The sequence below is a fragment of the Triturus cristatus genome, chromosome 5_2 (genome assembly GCF_964204655.1).
Source record: "Triturus cristatus chromosome 5_2, aTriCri1.1, whole genome shotgun sequence".
Lineage (NCBI taxonomy): Eukaryota > Metazoa > Chordata > Amphibia > Caudata > Salamandridae > Triturus > Triturus cristatus.
Genome location: NC_140588.1, coordinates 1,043,329,356 through 1,043,345,143, shown reverse-complemented (window position 1 = coordinate 1,043,345,143; position 15,788 = coordinate 1,043,329,356). Strand labels below are relative to the sequence as shown.

At 46.4% G+C, this 15,788-nt stretch overlaps 1 protein-coding gene and 1 pseudogene across 1 annotated transcript in view; one reads left to right on the top strand and one right to left on the bottom strand.

Annotated features, from left to right (window-relative positions):
- The window catches only part of LOC146829640 (relaxin receptor 1-like), a 1,041,377-nt gene that overhangs the window by 484,398 nt on the left and 541,191 nt on the right, over nt 1-15,788 (top strand). The gene's annotated exons all lie outside the window — the stretch shown is intronic.
- On the bottom strand, nt 7,669-7,722 carry LOC146829644 (U7 small nuclear RNA; annotated as a pseudogene).

The window sequence follows — 15,788 nt, the reverse complement described above, 5'->3', positions numbered from 1 at the left end:
CATTGCTCAATTTATGAAGTCATGTACTTTAGTTAGGATTCAGTAGGCAGCCATCTTTCGGTAGGCCAGAATAGTCAACTTAAGCAAAGAAAACACAAAATCGTAATTAATACATTGAAATAATTAAAACAGTGTTATTCCCTTACTAATACCCTTATGTGTATGCATTTATCTAGCCATATGCAACATTCAGAACTGTTAATGCTGGTTTATTTAAGCGCAAATCACATTAACACTGCTTAAGCAAAACATATAACTTTAATATGCGTACAAACTTAGTTCACTTATTATTTTAGCCATGCAAATGCATTCCCACGTGTATTCTCTTGGTTAATAAGGTTGATTAATTATCATCACATCACTCTATTATTCATTAGAATTCGTTTTTATTTGTTTTAATATAAACTTATATAAATGGATTGGGTTTAATATAAAAAGAAAATATTTTACCCGCTCCATCACACTCACCTAATCAAAGTATTGTCAACACAAAGTTGCAAGTACCTCCAGAAACGTCTCCTGAAATTACAACTGCTGGCAAAGAAAGTCCTTCATTTTGGATAATTAAGAGAAATCAACTTCAGATACAACAAGTTGTTAGATCCCACGAAAAGAAGAAACCAATTTGAATGAGCAAAACATCTTCAAAAGGTCTCTCATCAGCATTAAGTCACTTACACAACTACATATAAAATATACACAAACGTGTTAGAAGCAACTACACTGCTGGTAAGTCAGCAACGAGGGCAGCTAAGATGGTGGAAAAGTTGTCATGTAAGTGAATCTTACCTTTATGCCCCCAATCCGATGCTCACCTTTAAACTCCTTGCCGTTTTTCAGCCAAGTGATGGATGGCATTGGCTTTCCTACAGCTGGGCATCAGAAGCGCACCGTATTGGCTGCAGGCACTGCAGGCAGTTTCTTCTCCATCCGTTGGGAGAGGATGTGGTCCGTCGGCTTAAACTGCCGACTTTGGTGCAGGGCCGGACTGGGAACAGAAACCGACCCTGGCAAACTGCTCAGCTGGCACCCCCTGAGGTGAGGGGGAGTGCAGCCGAGCATTTTACAGGGGGCCGATATTGCCGACCCCCGGTAACAAAAACGGCCCCCACCCTAGCGGCCTACCGGGGAAACGCCCGGTGTCCGCTATGGCCAGTCCAGCCCTGCTTTGGTGCTGGAAACTATTGTTCGAGCCTCGAGGTCGCGTCCACATCCTGTGATTCTGGGCAAATCACTTAATCTCCCTGTGCCTGAATGTGTAATGTAAATACGGTACTATGTAAAGCGCTCCAATACCTTCGTGTCGAGTTCGGGCTATATAAATATGCACACACAAAAAAAAATCCATTCTAGTCGCGTGAATTGTGGTCACCTAAAGATAACCATGTATTCAGTATTGAAATGGATCAGGCATTTAGTCATGCTTGGAGTATAAAAGATTGGCTTTTTTTTAGCTTTTGCTATTACTAGAAACATTGTATGTTTGTATTGATACGGTGTGTGAATGTAAACATATAGAATGCAAATTAGCTGAGGAGCACTCGGACATCATTTAATTGTACGTCGATTGAGATTTTCGATATGCATGAGATTTTACATTAGGTCACACAGATTTCCAACGTGATTAAGCGATTTTCCCAGCGTCAAAATAGTGGCACAAGTGCCAGAGGCAGGTCTCCATCCCAGGTCTCCACTTTCCAAAGTTAGCAGCTCAGCCACTCCACCCCATCAATGCAGGTACAAGCCCGAGGCTCTCAAAAGTGAAGACGATAGGAAGAAGCAGGACAATTCAGAAAAGGAAACGACGACTTTGAGTTGAAAAAAGCCAGGCTGCATCTATTGATGAACATACTGGACAGCCCACCCAGGCAACTGCATCAAAACCTTGCCATGGAGTTATATATGCATAGGCGCCTACGAAGCTCCACAGAATAGGATGTCAGAGCAGGGGTTTCTATGGACGAACATACACAGATTTATAATTATCCATGCTTAATAATAATTATAAAACAGTATATTCACAGGAAGGGTGACGGAGAACAAAAACCTGCAACTGCTAGTGCACACAAATGCAGACAGACACACGTGCACCCACCCTAGCAGCAGGCACTTCATCATCTGCACTGCTTAAAGTGCAAGGAAGCAATGAAAACAAGTGTTCTACCGGAGGGACAATTCAAAACAGAACTTAATTTTTAAAAAACATGGATTTTTATATCAGCCTGTAAAATAACTGAAGAAGAAACCGGCCATGGGAAAGGTTATACGTACACCACCAGTAGTAGAAGGTTACTGCCAGTGGACCATTGCTCTCTTCATACCTGCTCTGGCTTCCAAAACATTGCAAGCCGAGCACCGTACTGCACAGATGCTTCCTTGAGTGCTTGTAGGATTGACTTGCTGCAGTTCAACAAAGCTTAATTGCAAGGAGATTGTCTGAACCCCTAATATTATCTTTTTCTCATATATGGGTTCAGTGCCATTAACGAACGAACACTGGCTCCTGTGGACAGAATGTAATGTTTTTACATCTGCTCTATCACTGACGTCTAACTGTACTGTCATAGAAAGGTGCACTTCCAACTAAGTAATATAGCAGAATCAGCTCATAGTGCCCACATTTCAAGAAAATCGCATTTAAAAAAGGTGTCCTAAAAAGGTGTGCCTGTTTTTCGAGGAAGTGGATATGTTAGGGGGTCCTGACTGGAGTAGAAGAAGCAGGGATGGAAATAAACACAGCAGTTTTAGGTTTAACTTTGTTTTTTATTAATTTTTGGCATTGAAGCAGATGCATTACAAGTCTCGTATTCTCCTATGTAGGTACATTGCAGATGAACCCCGGGCTCCATCCCATCCCCCTCATAACAGCTCATTGTAGCAAAAGTTTGTCGGGGTCTCGAGTGTCCATGGGTGTGGGCGGGGCCGAGGCTCCCACTACTTATTCGCTTATCCACCCCCAAAATGCCAAGAAAGAACAACAATAACCCTCCCCCTTGAATCCCTCCCCTCCCCAACCGGTGTGCCATGACCATACCTTCTTAGGCCCTCACACGGGAGAACCACCAATTGTCTCATTTCCAGGAGTGTCTCTGGAGGTCAGTGTGTTGGTAAGTCGCAAGAGGCGAAGGTACTTTGGGCAGGTGACTTCATTAAATTCCGTTGATAGGAGTGACAGGATAGGTTGCCAGACCGTGTTGAAGGATGCTGTAGACTGCGTGAGAGTTGCTTGGGTAGGTCGAGTTTGTGTTCCCCAGACCGATATGATGTGTTGAAAAGCCGCTCCCATGGCCAGACCCATCTGTCGCCCCCTGATGGATTTCAGTGGAAATGTGAGTGCGTTGGGCAGCCCTAGAAGTGTATAGGTGGGGAAACGGTAGATTTCGGTATCAAAGTGTTTGTCACTTTGATACCGTAAGCCGTCACGTCTCTACACTCCCATAGTAGATGGGTCAAGGTGCTCTCCTCATCACATCCCCTCCAGCAAGTTGGACTACGGTTAGGGTTGCCCTTATTTAACCTGTCCGGAGTCAAATACCAGTAGGTCGCGACCTTTACCGCTGTTTCCTTGCTGGCAGTGTTCCTGGCCGTGTGGTTGGCCCTATAATATATAGCTTGCCATTCCTTTACGGTGAGGTTTCTCCTCAGCTCTCTTTCCGAACGTTTCTGACCGGCCGAGGGGTGCGAAGCGACCGGCGGGCAGATCATCTTGTACTATTCAGTGATCAGCTTTCAGTCCGACTCTTTGGTAAGGAGCCATTTTTCAAAAGCTATCAGCTTTCTACCGACTAGAGGGCGTATTTTGGGCTGTGTCAACCAATGTCGAATTTGAAAATATTAATACCGTTGCGGAACTTTGATGCCGTAAAGCTGTGGTAAATCGGAGAGCTGAATAAATCCCTCAAGATCGAATAGGTGGCCTGCGGATCTACAGTCCGACATCCACCACTGCTGAAACGCCCTCCTCTCTAATCCCGGATTAAAGTCAGGATTAACAAATAAAGGTGTGAGCGGCGAGGGAAAAGTGGTGAGTCCCCTCTTACCCGCTACTGTGTCCCACACCCGCATCACTGTGCGAGTGATGGGGGAATTCTGAAGGTAGGCTGGCCTATTGGGGCGCTTTAGGATGGGTATCTTCCAAAGCGATGTTTGCGCCATCGCCCTGTCCTGAAAGAGCCATCTCTTCACCGACTCGGGCCGGCTCCATTCTACCAGGTATCTCAATTGTGCTGCCTTAAAGTAGTGCAGTAGGTTTGGGATCCCCAGGCCTCCCTCATCCGGAGGTCCGTAGGAGAGGTCTCTGCGCATACGTGGGCTTTTCCCGGCCCATATGAAGTGTTGCACTGCTTCTTGTAGCTTTTTTATGGTGCCCAGGGGAGGGATCACCGGGATGGTCTGAAAGATATAGAGGAGTTTGGGTACTATGGACATCTTCACCGCAGTGATGCGACCAAGCAGTGATAGGGGTTGTTTCTGCCATTTCCTTAGGCCACCCTGTATCTGGGAGGTGATATTCGTGTAGTTCAAAGGAACCGTCCGTCCGGTGGATGGGGTTAGGACTATCCCCAAGTATGGGATTGAGGCCTGGATTTATAGACCCACGTATTCAGAAGATGCATCGCTGACTGTGTGTGTGTTGTGAGTCAATGGGAGGAGCATGGATTTCCCCCTGTTCATTTTAAAGCTAGATACCCTCCCAAAGGTCTCAAGCTCCCTCAAGAAGGCAGGCACTGATTGTTTAGGCTTGTCCAGCGCAGCCAAGATATCATCTGCGTATAGGCTAAGTGTATGATGTTCCCCCCCAAAGGTGATGCTCGTGATGTCAGGGTTATCTCGGATTCTCTGCGCCAGAGGTTCTACATAGAGCACAAAGAGAAGGGACGAAAGCGGGCATCCCTGCCGCGTGCCTCTCCTGATGTCGAAGGGCCTGGAGCCTATGCCATTGACACGAATCATTGCTCTAGGTTTATCATAACAGCTGGCAACCCATGCCCTAAAGCGATCCCCGATTCCAAAGTGTGCCATCGTTTTATCTAAAAAAAAACAATCCACCCTGTCAAACGCCTTCTTCGGCGTCTATTGACAGGAGCATGACATCCATCCCCTGGTAGTGAGCTTTGTCTATTAAGTGCGTAAGGCGTTTGGTATTATCACTGCATTGTCTGTTGGGGATGAAGCCAGATTGGTCCGGCTTGTTGAAGCCAGGTAGCCGTGGTCCAAGTCTGGACGCTAGAACCCCTGTGAAGAGTTCAAGGTCTAGGTTAAGTAGGGGGATAGGCCTATAAGCGGCACATTGGGTGGCATCCTTACCTGGCTTAGGTAGTACATGATGTCAGTTTCCAACATATCAGGAGGTATCGAACCAGGCCCCTGGAATGAGTTGAAAAGTCGAGTCAGAAGTGGTGCTAGTACCGGGCAAAAAGTTTTATAGAAGCCAGCCGAGAGGCCATCCGGCCCAGGCGACTTCAAGTGCTTAAGGCGAGAGATCGCCCCGACCACCTCCTCTATCCTAATAGGCACGTCTAACGCGGCGGCCCCCGCTGTATTGAGCGCTGTCATCGCCGCCCCCCTCAGGTAAGCATCTCTATCTGTGTCAAGAGACCAATCTGCGCTGTACAGCGATGCGTAAAACTCTCTAAAGGCCTCAGCTATCTGGTCGTCGCTGTCCAATTTCTCTCCTTGGGTGTTATAAAGGGTTGTGATTTTTGACCGATGGACCCAAGCTCTAAGCACGCTGGCGAGGAGACGCCCCGTTTTATCGCCTCCCACATAGTATGTATGGCGGAGCCGCAGGGCTGCATACTCGGCACGATCGAGGTCTAGGCCAGCTAGTTGCGCCCTGGCAGCCTTCAATTGCCACACACACTAACCCTAGTGTTGAACTAGGTAAGGGAACTAGAGGCGCAGGGCCTAGGGACTAGCCAGCCTCCTATATATTATGTAAACACAAAATAAGGCTGTCCCTAGTGATGGTTCCTACAGAGTCTCTAGAGATGCAACTCCAATGGGGGCATCTCACAAACAGTGAAGGACTTGCCTCACACACCGCCTGGTGTCATGCTTCATCATAGGCCGTCCTCACCCTCTAAAAACTACGTTTGATGGAGGGCGGGCATACACCTGGAGACAGGGATGCACTTCTAAAACTAAGTGGTGGCCCATGTGCCATGTCTCTCCAGTGGTGTTCTAAAACAGCCAGGAGGACCCTGGCTTGACATTCTGAGTCCACGCAGGATGCACAATGCCCATCTGATAGGCATCCAAGTGGTAGGAAGAGATTGGGGGGCTTCACTGTCCCATGTGCCCGCACCCCACATCAGCTTGCTGGCGCGAGTTGCAAAGTTGTTTGGGTCAAAGTCTGCTCAGTGCGCTTAGGAGGAGTAAATGAGGTGTGGAGCGGCGCAAGAATTTTAGCGCCATCGGTGAAGTGACATTTCAAACACCCATCCTTTAACAAACGGGTGCATGTGATCTGCCACCCTTGAAAAAGGCTCCCTAGCAGCTGGCTAGAATTACCTTAGTATAGTACCAGCCCAATGCAGTGGTCTGTCACGTGCTAGCAGTTTTACCTGCTTGTAAGCGCCCCTAGTTCATAGTGGTAAGTGAAGAGAAACTCAGGCTCAGGCTGCTGGCCGCCCCACCTCCTCTGTAGAGCGACCAGACTGCACCAACTGGAGAGATCTTTTTTTATCAGTCTTGTATGCTACCACTTTAAAGGCGACATTGCAGTATTAAATACATGGAAACAGCTGTGAGATCAAATAATCTTCTACGACCAGGTAACGTTAGTTTTGAAAACAACAGTAATGCCCAATAATCATCAGTCCTCCACACACTATGACCTGATGCTTGGCAAAGCTACCACGGTCCTTTACTGAGAACCCTTTCCCAGACATGCTATTGACTTCTTTTATGTAGATCTTATCCATCAAAACGTCAAAACTCTAAAAACTGAAAGTTGGACCGGTGCTGCCTCTCAGTATTTTCACGTGACTTTCAGATTACACAGGGTTGCAGCAGGCGCGCGCATTGCGGTGTGCTTTCACTTTAAACACAGTTTAAAGTGAAAGCACGCCGTGTTTAAAGTGCACGCGTGTGCGCATGGCGGCGTGCTTTCACTTCAGTTTAAAGTGAAAGCACGGCGTGTTTAAAGGCGCGCGCACGCGTGTGCGACGGGTAGACTCGAGCTACAACAAAATGGCGAGACCTAAAAAGGGCCCGAGTGCTCTAACTCGTAAGTACCCATGTAACTAGTGCCACTGTTTCTTTAGCCAGCGGAACCAGGGCCTGTTACTTTACACTGTGCAAGTCTATTTAGTTGAACTTATTGTAATCATTTAATTATCTCTCGAGAGACAACTTCTCACAAAGCATTCTACTTAGCAGCAAATCTAGAATGGAGGTTATATGGACTAAAAAAATCACGGCTTTCAAAACAAGGTCAAATTGCGCAATTTAAGGCAAATAACGACGAGCCTCGCTGACCTTTGTATTTTCAAAACCTTCTGGCAACATCTATCATTAATTCAAACAGTTAGAAATACCTACTAGATAAAGCTGACTTCAAACCTTTGCTGAGAAACGAATAAATACCCAGCACTTCACGGAAACGGTATGGTTTTTCTTCATCCCGTTTTCCTTTCTCTCCATATCTTTCCTTAACCACGAGTAGGCGGCTCCTCCACAGAGGAACCTTCTAGACAAATAGTAAAGAGCTGTATTCTTACCACTAAAAGCGGCAATGTCACGTCCCAGCGCTAAGTAACACCTACTTTTACTATGTCCTGTTTTATTTATTCACTTTGATTAAAATGGGAAGGAGTAAAAGATCTGAGGGTACTAAGCAGAAGTCATTATTGACAAATTAGCACAGAAAACCAAAGAAAAGAAGTTACCGGCGTTGCACAGAAAATATGCAAATATTAGTTCTGCGGCCACGCCCTGTTTGAAATCTGTCCTCGGCAAACTAAACACCTCACTGGCTAGAATGACTCGCCATTTCTTTGTACGTCACTGTAATGAGAGGCGTGGTATCCATGCTAGATCGGGTTAAAAGACGTCCAACCCTGAAAATATTTTGCTAACAAGCGGCCATGACAGATTGGGATAAAATGTAAGCCTTGACAGAATGACGATAAAGGCTGCTCGCGCACATGTCTGAGGAGTTCTTTTTTTTTGGCCAACTACTAGCTGCGCTCATCAGTCTGTACAACTTTATTATGTTTCTACCAGGAGGGTTCAGCACAACTATTTCAAAGAACATAAGAAATTTCGCCGTATTCTAAGTGAAGGTTTACTTTACTGCCTCTATATTTTGCGCCAGGCCTGATGAGAGCCATTTTCACGCTTAAATCAGTAAAAACATTGGGGCAGATTTATGAGGCCCGTTGCGCCATCGGAACGTCACTTTTTGTGACGTTCCGTGGCGCAGAAGCCTGCGTAATATTTATCAGGGAGCACTGAGCCACTTTTTTTGGCTTAATGCTGCCTCATAAATATCAGTCCCTTTAACGCAGTGTTCTGCGTTAAAGGGGCGTGCAATGGGTGTTGCTGGGGGCGTTCCCAGCAACATCCATGACCTTTTGACACTGCCCCAGATTTACGAGAAATCGTAAATCTGAGGCAGCGCCAAAAGCTTCCGCCTCCCCAGGGGAGGCGTAAGGGAGGCGCAACAGGGAGAAATATCTTTATTTCTCCTCGTTTTTCCTTTTTCTATGTGTGCTGCATTCTGCAGCACCCATACAAAGAGGAAAAACCTCTTGTGATTATTTTTGTACAGAAAGGTCTCCCTTCCTGTACAAAAATATTCATCTCCGCAACGCAGGCACCCTTGCACCATGGTGCAGAGGTGCCTGCGTTGGCGCAGGCAGCCCATTGTGCGCCGGCGCAGGGGAAAAGGACAGGAATGCGCCGCATTTTATAGATACGGCGCATCCCTGCCCTTTTCTTTTGCCGTAGGGAAGCGCAGCAGGAAGGCCTGCTGCGCTTCCCTACGGCAAAACCTCATAAATCTTCCCCATTAACATTATCACAACAGCAGGTCTGCTTCACAATATTTTACGAAACTCTGTATAACTGAGTTGAATTCAAAATTTGCGAACATACGTGACAAGAATTTTCAATTCTATTAAGGACACGGAGGCGAGGATTATACTCATTTCTTTACTGAAATTTTCTCAGCAGCCAATCATGTTACAATAAAACTAAAAACCACAATACCCATGAACCCACTGGGTACCACGTAATAACCATAGAGTATGCACGTATAAATAGTCAGCAAGAGAATACCACATCCTCTTTCTTTGGTAGTTAGCAACAGTCAGAAGAAGAAATAGTGCAACAACTGGAAAGAGCCTGGAAGAAACAATCGGAGCTTGAACACTGCAACTGAAGACCAACAGGATGGAACAGCTGATTTGATGCTTGAATCGACACCTCAAAAACTGGAACCAGCAGGCGTCCAAAAGATAATCCAAGACAAAAGAGAGGAGCGCAGCTCACTTTGGATCAGAACCTGAAAAAAGACATAAAGTCGTAATATACCATTCCGAAAGAAAGCAAACAGCATAAAATACTTAGGGAGGGAAAAGAAAACAAGGAATGTATCCAAATATCATAATATACCAAAATATATAGTTGAAAATTATCATATGCAACGATATATATGCAAAATTACATGACAGCAAAACATGGGAGGGATAATCCTCGCCTCCGTGTCCTTAATAGAATTGAAAATTCTTGTCACGTATGTTCGCAAATTTTGAATTCTATGTCAGGACCGGAGGCTCCGATTATGCTTGTTCAAAGCTGATCCACCACAACAGAAGCAATATCCAAAATAGGTTTATAATAAAAAGTTTTAAACATAGAATCAGTTGACCAATCAGCTGCTTTCATAATATCTATTAAAGACACACCCATAGAAAAAGCCTTGGAAGCCATAGCTCCACGAGTTGAATGTGCACCGAAAGTTGTAACATCAATACCTGCTTCACCCATGAGCCATCTGACCCATCTGGCTAAAGTAGCCGGAGTCACAGGGCGAAAGGGTTTTTGCAAAGCAATCAACAATTGACCATGCAAAGTTTGTCGAAATGGAGCAGTACTTACCTCATAATCTTTAATACATTGCACTACACAGAGTTTTGGATTATTGGGAAAACATGGGTAAGTGACTGAGGTAGTATTACACTTAGTACGTCTGGAAATGGAAAAAGTAACCCCTTCAGGGGAAAAAGTACGACCTGCAAGATCTAGCGCGCGAACATCAGACACACGTTTGCAAGAGACTAGACATAACAGCATAGTTAACTTTGCAGATAATTGTTTGCGGGATAAAGAGTCGTTGGAAGGCCAAGCCTCTAAGAAACGTAAGACAATAGACACATCCCATAACGCAACATACTTCGGACAAGGAGGTTTTACCAATCTGATACCTCTGAGTAATTTGGAAATCAAAGGATGTTCACCTGCAGGTTTACTATCAATAGGAATATGCCCCGCAGAGATGGCCGAACGGAAATTGTTGACAGTCCGATACGCAAGGCCTGAGGAGGCAAGAGAAGCTAAGAAATTGACAATCAAAGAGACATCTGCCGAAGAGGGATCCACTTCCCGTTGAGCGCACCAATCACACCATCGTTTCCATGCTGCAGCATAACGTTTGTGTGTGTTGGGAGACCAAGATTCGTCGATAAATCTGGAAGCGTCTCGCGAAAGACCTGAGATCTGCCAGCGATCCCTGAAACCCGCCATGCCACCAGAAAGAGTTGAACCGACTCTATTAGAGGATGAGGATTGTTGAGCGGATCCAACAACAGATTCCACAATTGGGGAAGAAGAACTGGTACTGCACAAGATAGCTGCAGGAGAACAGGGAACCAAGCCTGCGCCCTCCAGAGAGGGGTGATCAGAATCAACTCTGTCCGATAGAGTTTCATGCGTGCCAGAACCCTGGATATCATGACAAACGGGGGAAAGGCATAACACAGGAGAGACGGCCATGTCTGAAGAAATGCATCCGTGGCTAGAGCCTCCGGATCCGGACGCCAACTGAAAAACCGAGGAAGTTGAGTGTTGAGGCGAGAGGCAAAAAGATCGATCTGGCAGGGGCCCCACATTCGAGACAGAGATCTGAACACTCGAGGATGAAGTCTCCAATCGCTGAAATCTCGGAGATGCCGAGAATTCCAGTCGGCTATCAGATTGCTGTGACCCGGCAGGTATTCTGCAATCACCGTGATGTTCCTCTGAAGGCAAAAGTGCCAAAAGTCCTTGGCAATCTCTGCCAGAATCTTGGAACGTGTCCCCCCTAACTTGTTGACATATCGAACCGCGGAGACATTGTCCATGCGAAGGAGAATACAACAATTCGTCATGCGTGGAGACAGACAACGGATCGCAAGCGACCCCGCCAGAAGCTCCAGACAATTGATATGGAGAGATAATTCCTCCGAAGACCACCGGCCGCCCGTGGACATTGGACCGCAACGGGCTCCCCATCCCCACCGACTGGCGTCGGATTCGATCACCACCTCCGGGGACACTCCGAACAGGGCTCTGCCATTCCAGGACTCCATGTGTTCCAACCACCACAACATCTCCCACCTCGCCTCCTCTGAAAGAGGAATCTGATCTGAGTAGCGGAGGCCTTTCTGGAGATGACGGATTTTGAGTCGCTGAAGTGCCCGATAATGGAGGGGACCCGGGAAGATGGCCTGAATTGAAGAAGCCAACAGGCCGACAATCTGAGCTAGAGACCTCAATGACACAAGCTGTTTGTGTAAAATCAATTTCAACTCCCGTTTGATCATCCTGATCTTCTGAAGAGGCAACAACAGTTGGCAAGAGAGGGAATTGATCAGAAAACCCAGAAATTCTATCGACTGCGAAGGACGAAACATAGACTTCTGAGGATTCACTAGAAACCCGAGTGACTGTAAAAGATCTATTGCCCATTCCAAATGGAGCATTAATAGACGTGGACAGTGAGCCATGATAAGAATGTCGTCCAGATAAATTATCAGACGAACACCCCGAGATCGGAGAGACTCTACCACAGGTCTCAGAAGTTTTGTGAAGCACCAGGGTGCTGACGACAGGCCGAACGGGAGAACCTGGAACTCGTACCAGACACTCTGCCATTGGAACTGGAGAAACCGGCGATGAGGACCGTAAATGGGAATCGACAAATACGCATCCTTCAGGTCTAGACGAACCATCCAGTCCCCTTCCTGAAGAAGATCCCTCAAAAGATGGATGCCCTCCATCTTGAAGTGGCGATAGACAAGCCAGCCGTTGAACTCTTTCAGGTTGAGAACCAACCTGGAACCGCCTCCTTTTTTCTGAACGAGAAAGACCTGGCTGGAAAAACCTTGTGGATGAGGGGAAGACCGGACAACTGCCCCTTTTCTCAGAAGGGAGTCTATTTCTGTGGAAATAACCGCTTGATCCTGAACGGAAAAAACCAAGGGATAAGGAGGGAAAGATTGACTTGGGCAACTGAAAAACTCTATTCGGAAACCTTGGACCGTCTCCAACACCCATGCATCGTTGGAGATCAACCGCCAATTTGGAAGAAAAAACTGAATTCTGCCCCCCAACATGACCTCTGAAGCAGAGATCAAACTCACCTGAAGCGGAGGAATCTTGATGTCCTCCTTGATTACCGCCTGCACGTCCCTTCCAGAATTGGTGTCGACCTCTACGGGAAGGGTAGAAGGAAGACCTGGTGTTGGAATAGTTGGAGTCCTGACCCCCTCCACGTTGGGACTGGAAACCACGTTGGTTAGATTGGTTATAACCTCGGCCGGACGATCGTCCCCTATATCGTCCGGCCCGTCCAAAAACCGGACGAAAAGCCCGTCTAATAGAAGCTTGAGCCTTATCAAGACCACTAAAAGTGGCCACAAATTTAGTGAGTTCTTTAAGGAAAGACTGGCCAAACAATAATCCCTGTGCCAAAGGACCAGATTCAGATGTTGAGAGTTCGGCTAACTTTGGGTCCAACTTTAGTAAAATAGAACGTCTGCGTTCAGAAGACATAGCACAATTGGCGTTACCCAATTGACAAACAGCTCTCTGAGCCCAACCAATCAGATCATCAGGGTCAATGGCAGAGGAAGACTCCTTGGCTCGATAACCTAAATCCAAAATTTTGGTGAGAGGTCCCAGTAAATCCAAAAGTTTATCCTGACAAGAGCGCCATGCTCTGTCAATGCCCCTTTTAGGGTCCTTAGCATATTTCTTAAGATATGTCACCATAGTGGGATCCACCTCAGGAGTGTCCGCTAATTTATCCGCTAAATCAGGACGTGGACATTCAGAACGAAGACGGGTACGCACATCCGTGTCAAAAGGCTGACGAATGTGTGTTTGGACATATTCCGCCACCTCCTGAGACGGTAGCCAAGAAGAAGAATTGGGATGTATGATGTCTGCTGGCTCAAAAGTAAGAACTTGGGGATGCGACGGCGCATCAACAAAATGCTCCTTACGAGCTTTTTTACGAGGGGGAGGAGAAGAAACCCCATGGTCCGAGGAAGAAGAGGGAGAGGTACCGTCATCATCTGTTTGATGAACTGGAGAGGAAGAAAGCTCTTTTGGAGGTTGCCCATAAGAATGCTCTGAAGAAAGGGCCTTAGCCAACTTGACAAAATCTGATTTGTGAGGATTAGGCAATTTTGAAGATTTGAAGGACCTGGAGGACTGAGAGGATTTCGAAGATTTTGAGGACGAAGGCAGCCAACCCTGCTGCACTGCATATTGAGATAGGTGACGTTTTAATGGTGTAATAGCGCGAACCAGCGCCTTGTTCACAGAAGTTTGTACACCCAAGTCAAGAGCCTCTACCAAATCCTGCTCAATAGAGCCAGAGGCGTCTTCATCTTCATAGTCATAATAGTAATCATCTTCCTCAAAATAGTCAGCCATGACAGAATCTGGCGTAAATAAAGCCCACAAGAGGAAGGAAACACTACAGAAATCTTGACTGCCGAAGCAGAATAAAGGGGGAGCGGCAAAACCCCGAAGGCAAGCTACACAGAAAACAGGTCAAAAAATAACCTGAAATATGTAAATATTCAAATGTGGAGGGAGGGCTTGCCAATATTAAAGCCACTCTAGGCAATGCCTATGCAAAATTATACAGCCCCAACTGAGTCAGTATACAGTAGGACGTCAAAAAGGGGCAAGTGAAATCAGGCTGTGGGCATGAGCAAAGGAAGCGCTGCTCTCGCGCTGGATCCCTGAGGAAATAGTGAGTACAACAGGAAAAAATGGCCGCCGCGCATGCGCGGTAACGACCGCCCGATTTATAATGAAATGAAAGACCTACGCAACACGCGCGTAGTCTTTCTGCCCCGTTTCACTCCCGCTCCACTTTCAACAAAGGCGCGGGCGCAAAGCGCCCGAACCGGGGAGGCAGACACGCGCTCCCTGCAGCGATACGATACCGGCACCCAAAATGCGTGAAAACCAACAATAGCAATAGCCGAGTACGCGCACAGCGCTAAAGCATGCAAACAACGTAAAAAGTAAATGATAGAAATACAATACAGTCGTTAAAATGAAAACAGTCAAATATCGTAATGAGAAAAGCACTTAACTGGCTGCGGAGCAGCAAAGAAAGAGGATGTGGTATTCTCTTGCTGACTATTTATACGTGCATACTCTATGGTTATTACGTGGTACCCAGTGGGTTCATGGGTATTGTGGTTTTTAGTTTTATTGTAACATGATTGGCTGCTGAGAAAATTTCAGTAAAGAAATGAGTATAATCGGAGCCTCCGGTCCTGACATAGAATTGTGTCTTTTTGTAGTTGATTGAATTGAAAAAGCAGCCTGTATATATAGAAGCAACTGTGGAGGAGATTTACTAAGATTATACACGGTGTCTCCGTCACTAATCATCGCAAAATCTTTTTTTTCCCGATTTACTTTCTAGGACTGAACTTGTTGAAAATACCGTGAAAGTAACACATTCTTAGCGCCAGAAGGCGTGCCATGGGTGGAGAATGGGCGTTCCCATGCAACCACCCACGGTTTCTGACGCTAAACCCTATTTACTAAATAAAGTAGACAGGTTTTAGCGTCAGAAAACTGCACCCTTTCTAAGCAGGCGCAACGAGGGAGAAATTCTTTCATTTCTCCTTACTTTTCCAACTTTATACGTGTGCTGCACTTTACAGGACACATACAAAGAGGACGAGCATTGGCATAGCCAATAGGTCTCGCTTTTGGGACCTTATAAGTATTGAGTTATGCAGCACAATATCCTTAGAGCAACTGCTGCATGGCTAAACACTTGTAAGGCCCCAAAGGCGAGACCTATTGGCTACACAGACAGAAACGAAGCTAACAGATCTGACATGTTCACGATGCAGCCAGTACGTTACCAGCAAAGCAGACTGGGGAACCGACCAAGCTCTCTGCCATCAAGGCTATTGGCAGCATGGCCACAAGAAAGATAAGCAAAAAAAGCCAAGTGTTACGAAAGTGCAGCCGGTACGAGGAGGGTCGCACACAAGCCACCTTCACTGCGCTAAACAAAGTGTGTGAAATGGCGAACAGGCTGCTCAACATCAAGGGATGTCTACCGCTTCTGAAAATTATATTTCTCGCTCTCCCCGGTTGCAAAATGTCTCCACCTCTGAGGTAAGAGATTTTAGAAAAATTGCTGCTGCGGTTCGCCCTCGCCACACGCTGCCAGAAGAGGCTGCTTCGCGGATAGATTGATGAGAGACTGGACTAGCAAAGAAATCAACTTCAGGAGGTACCCCGAGCTCTTTTAA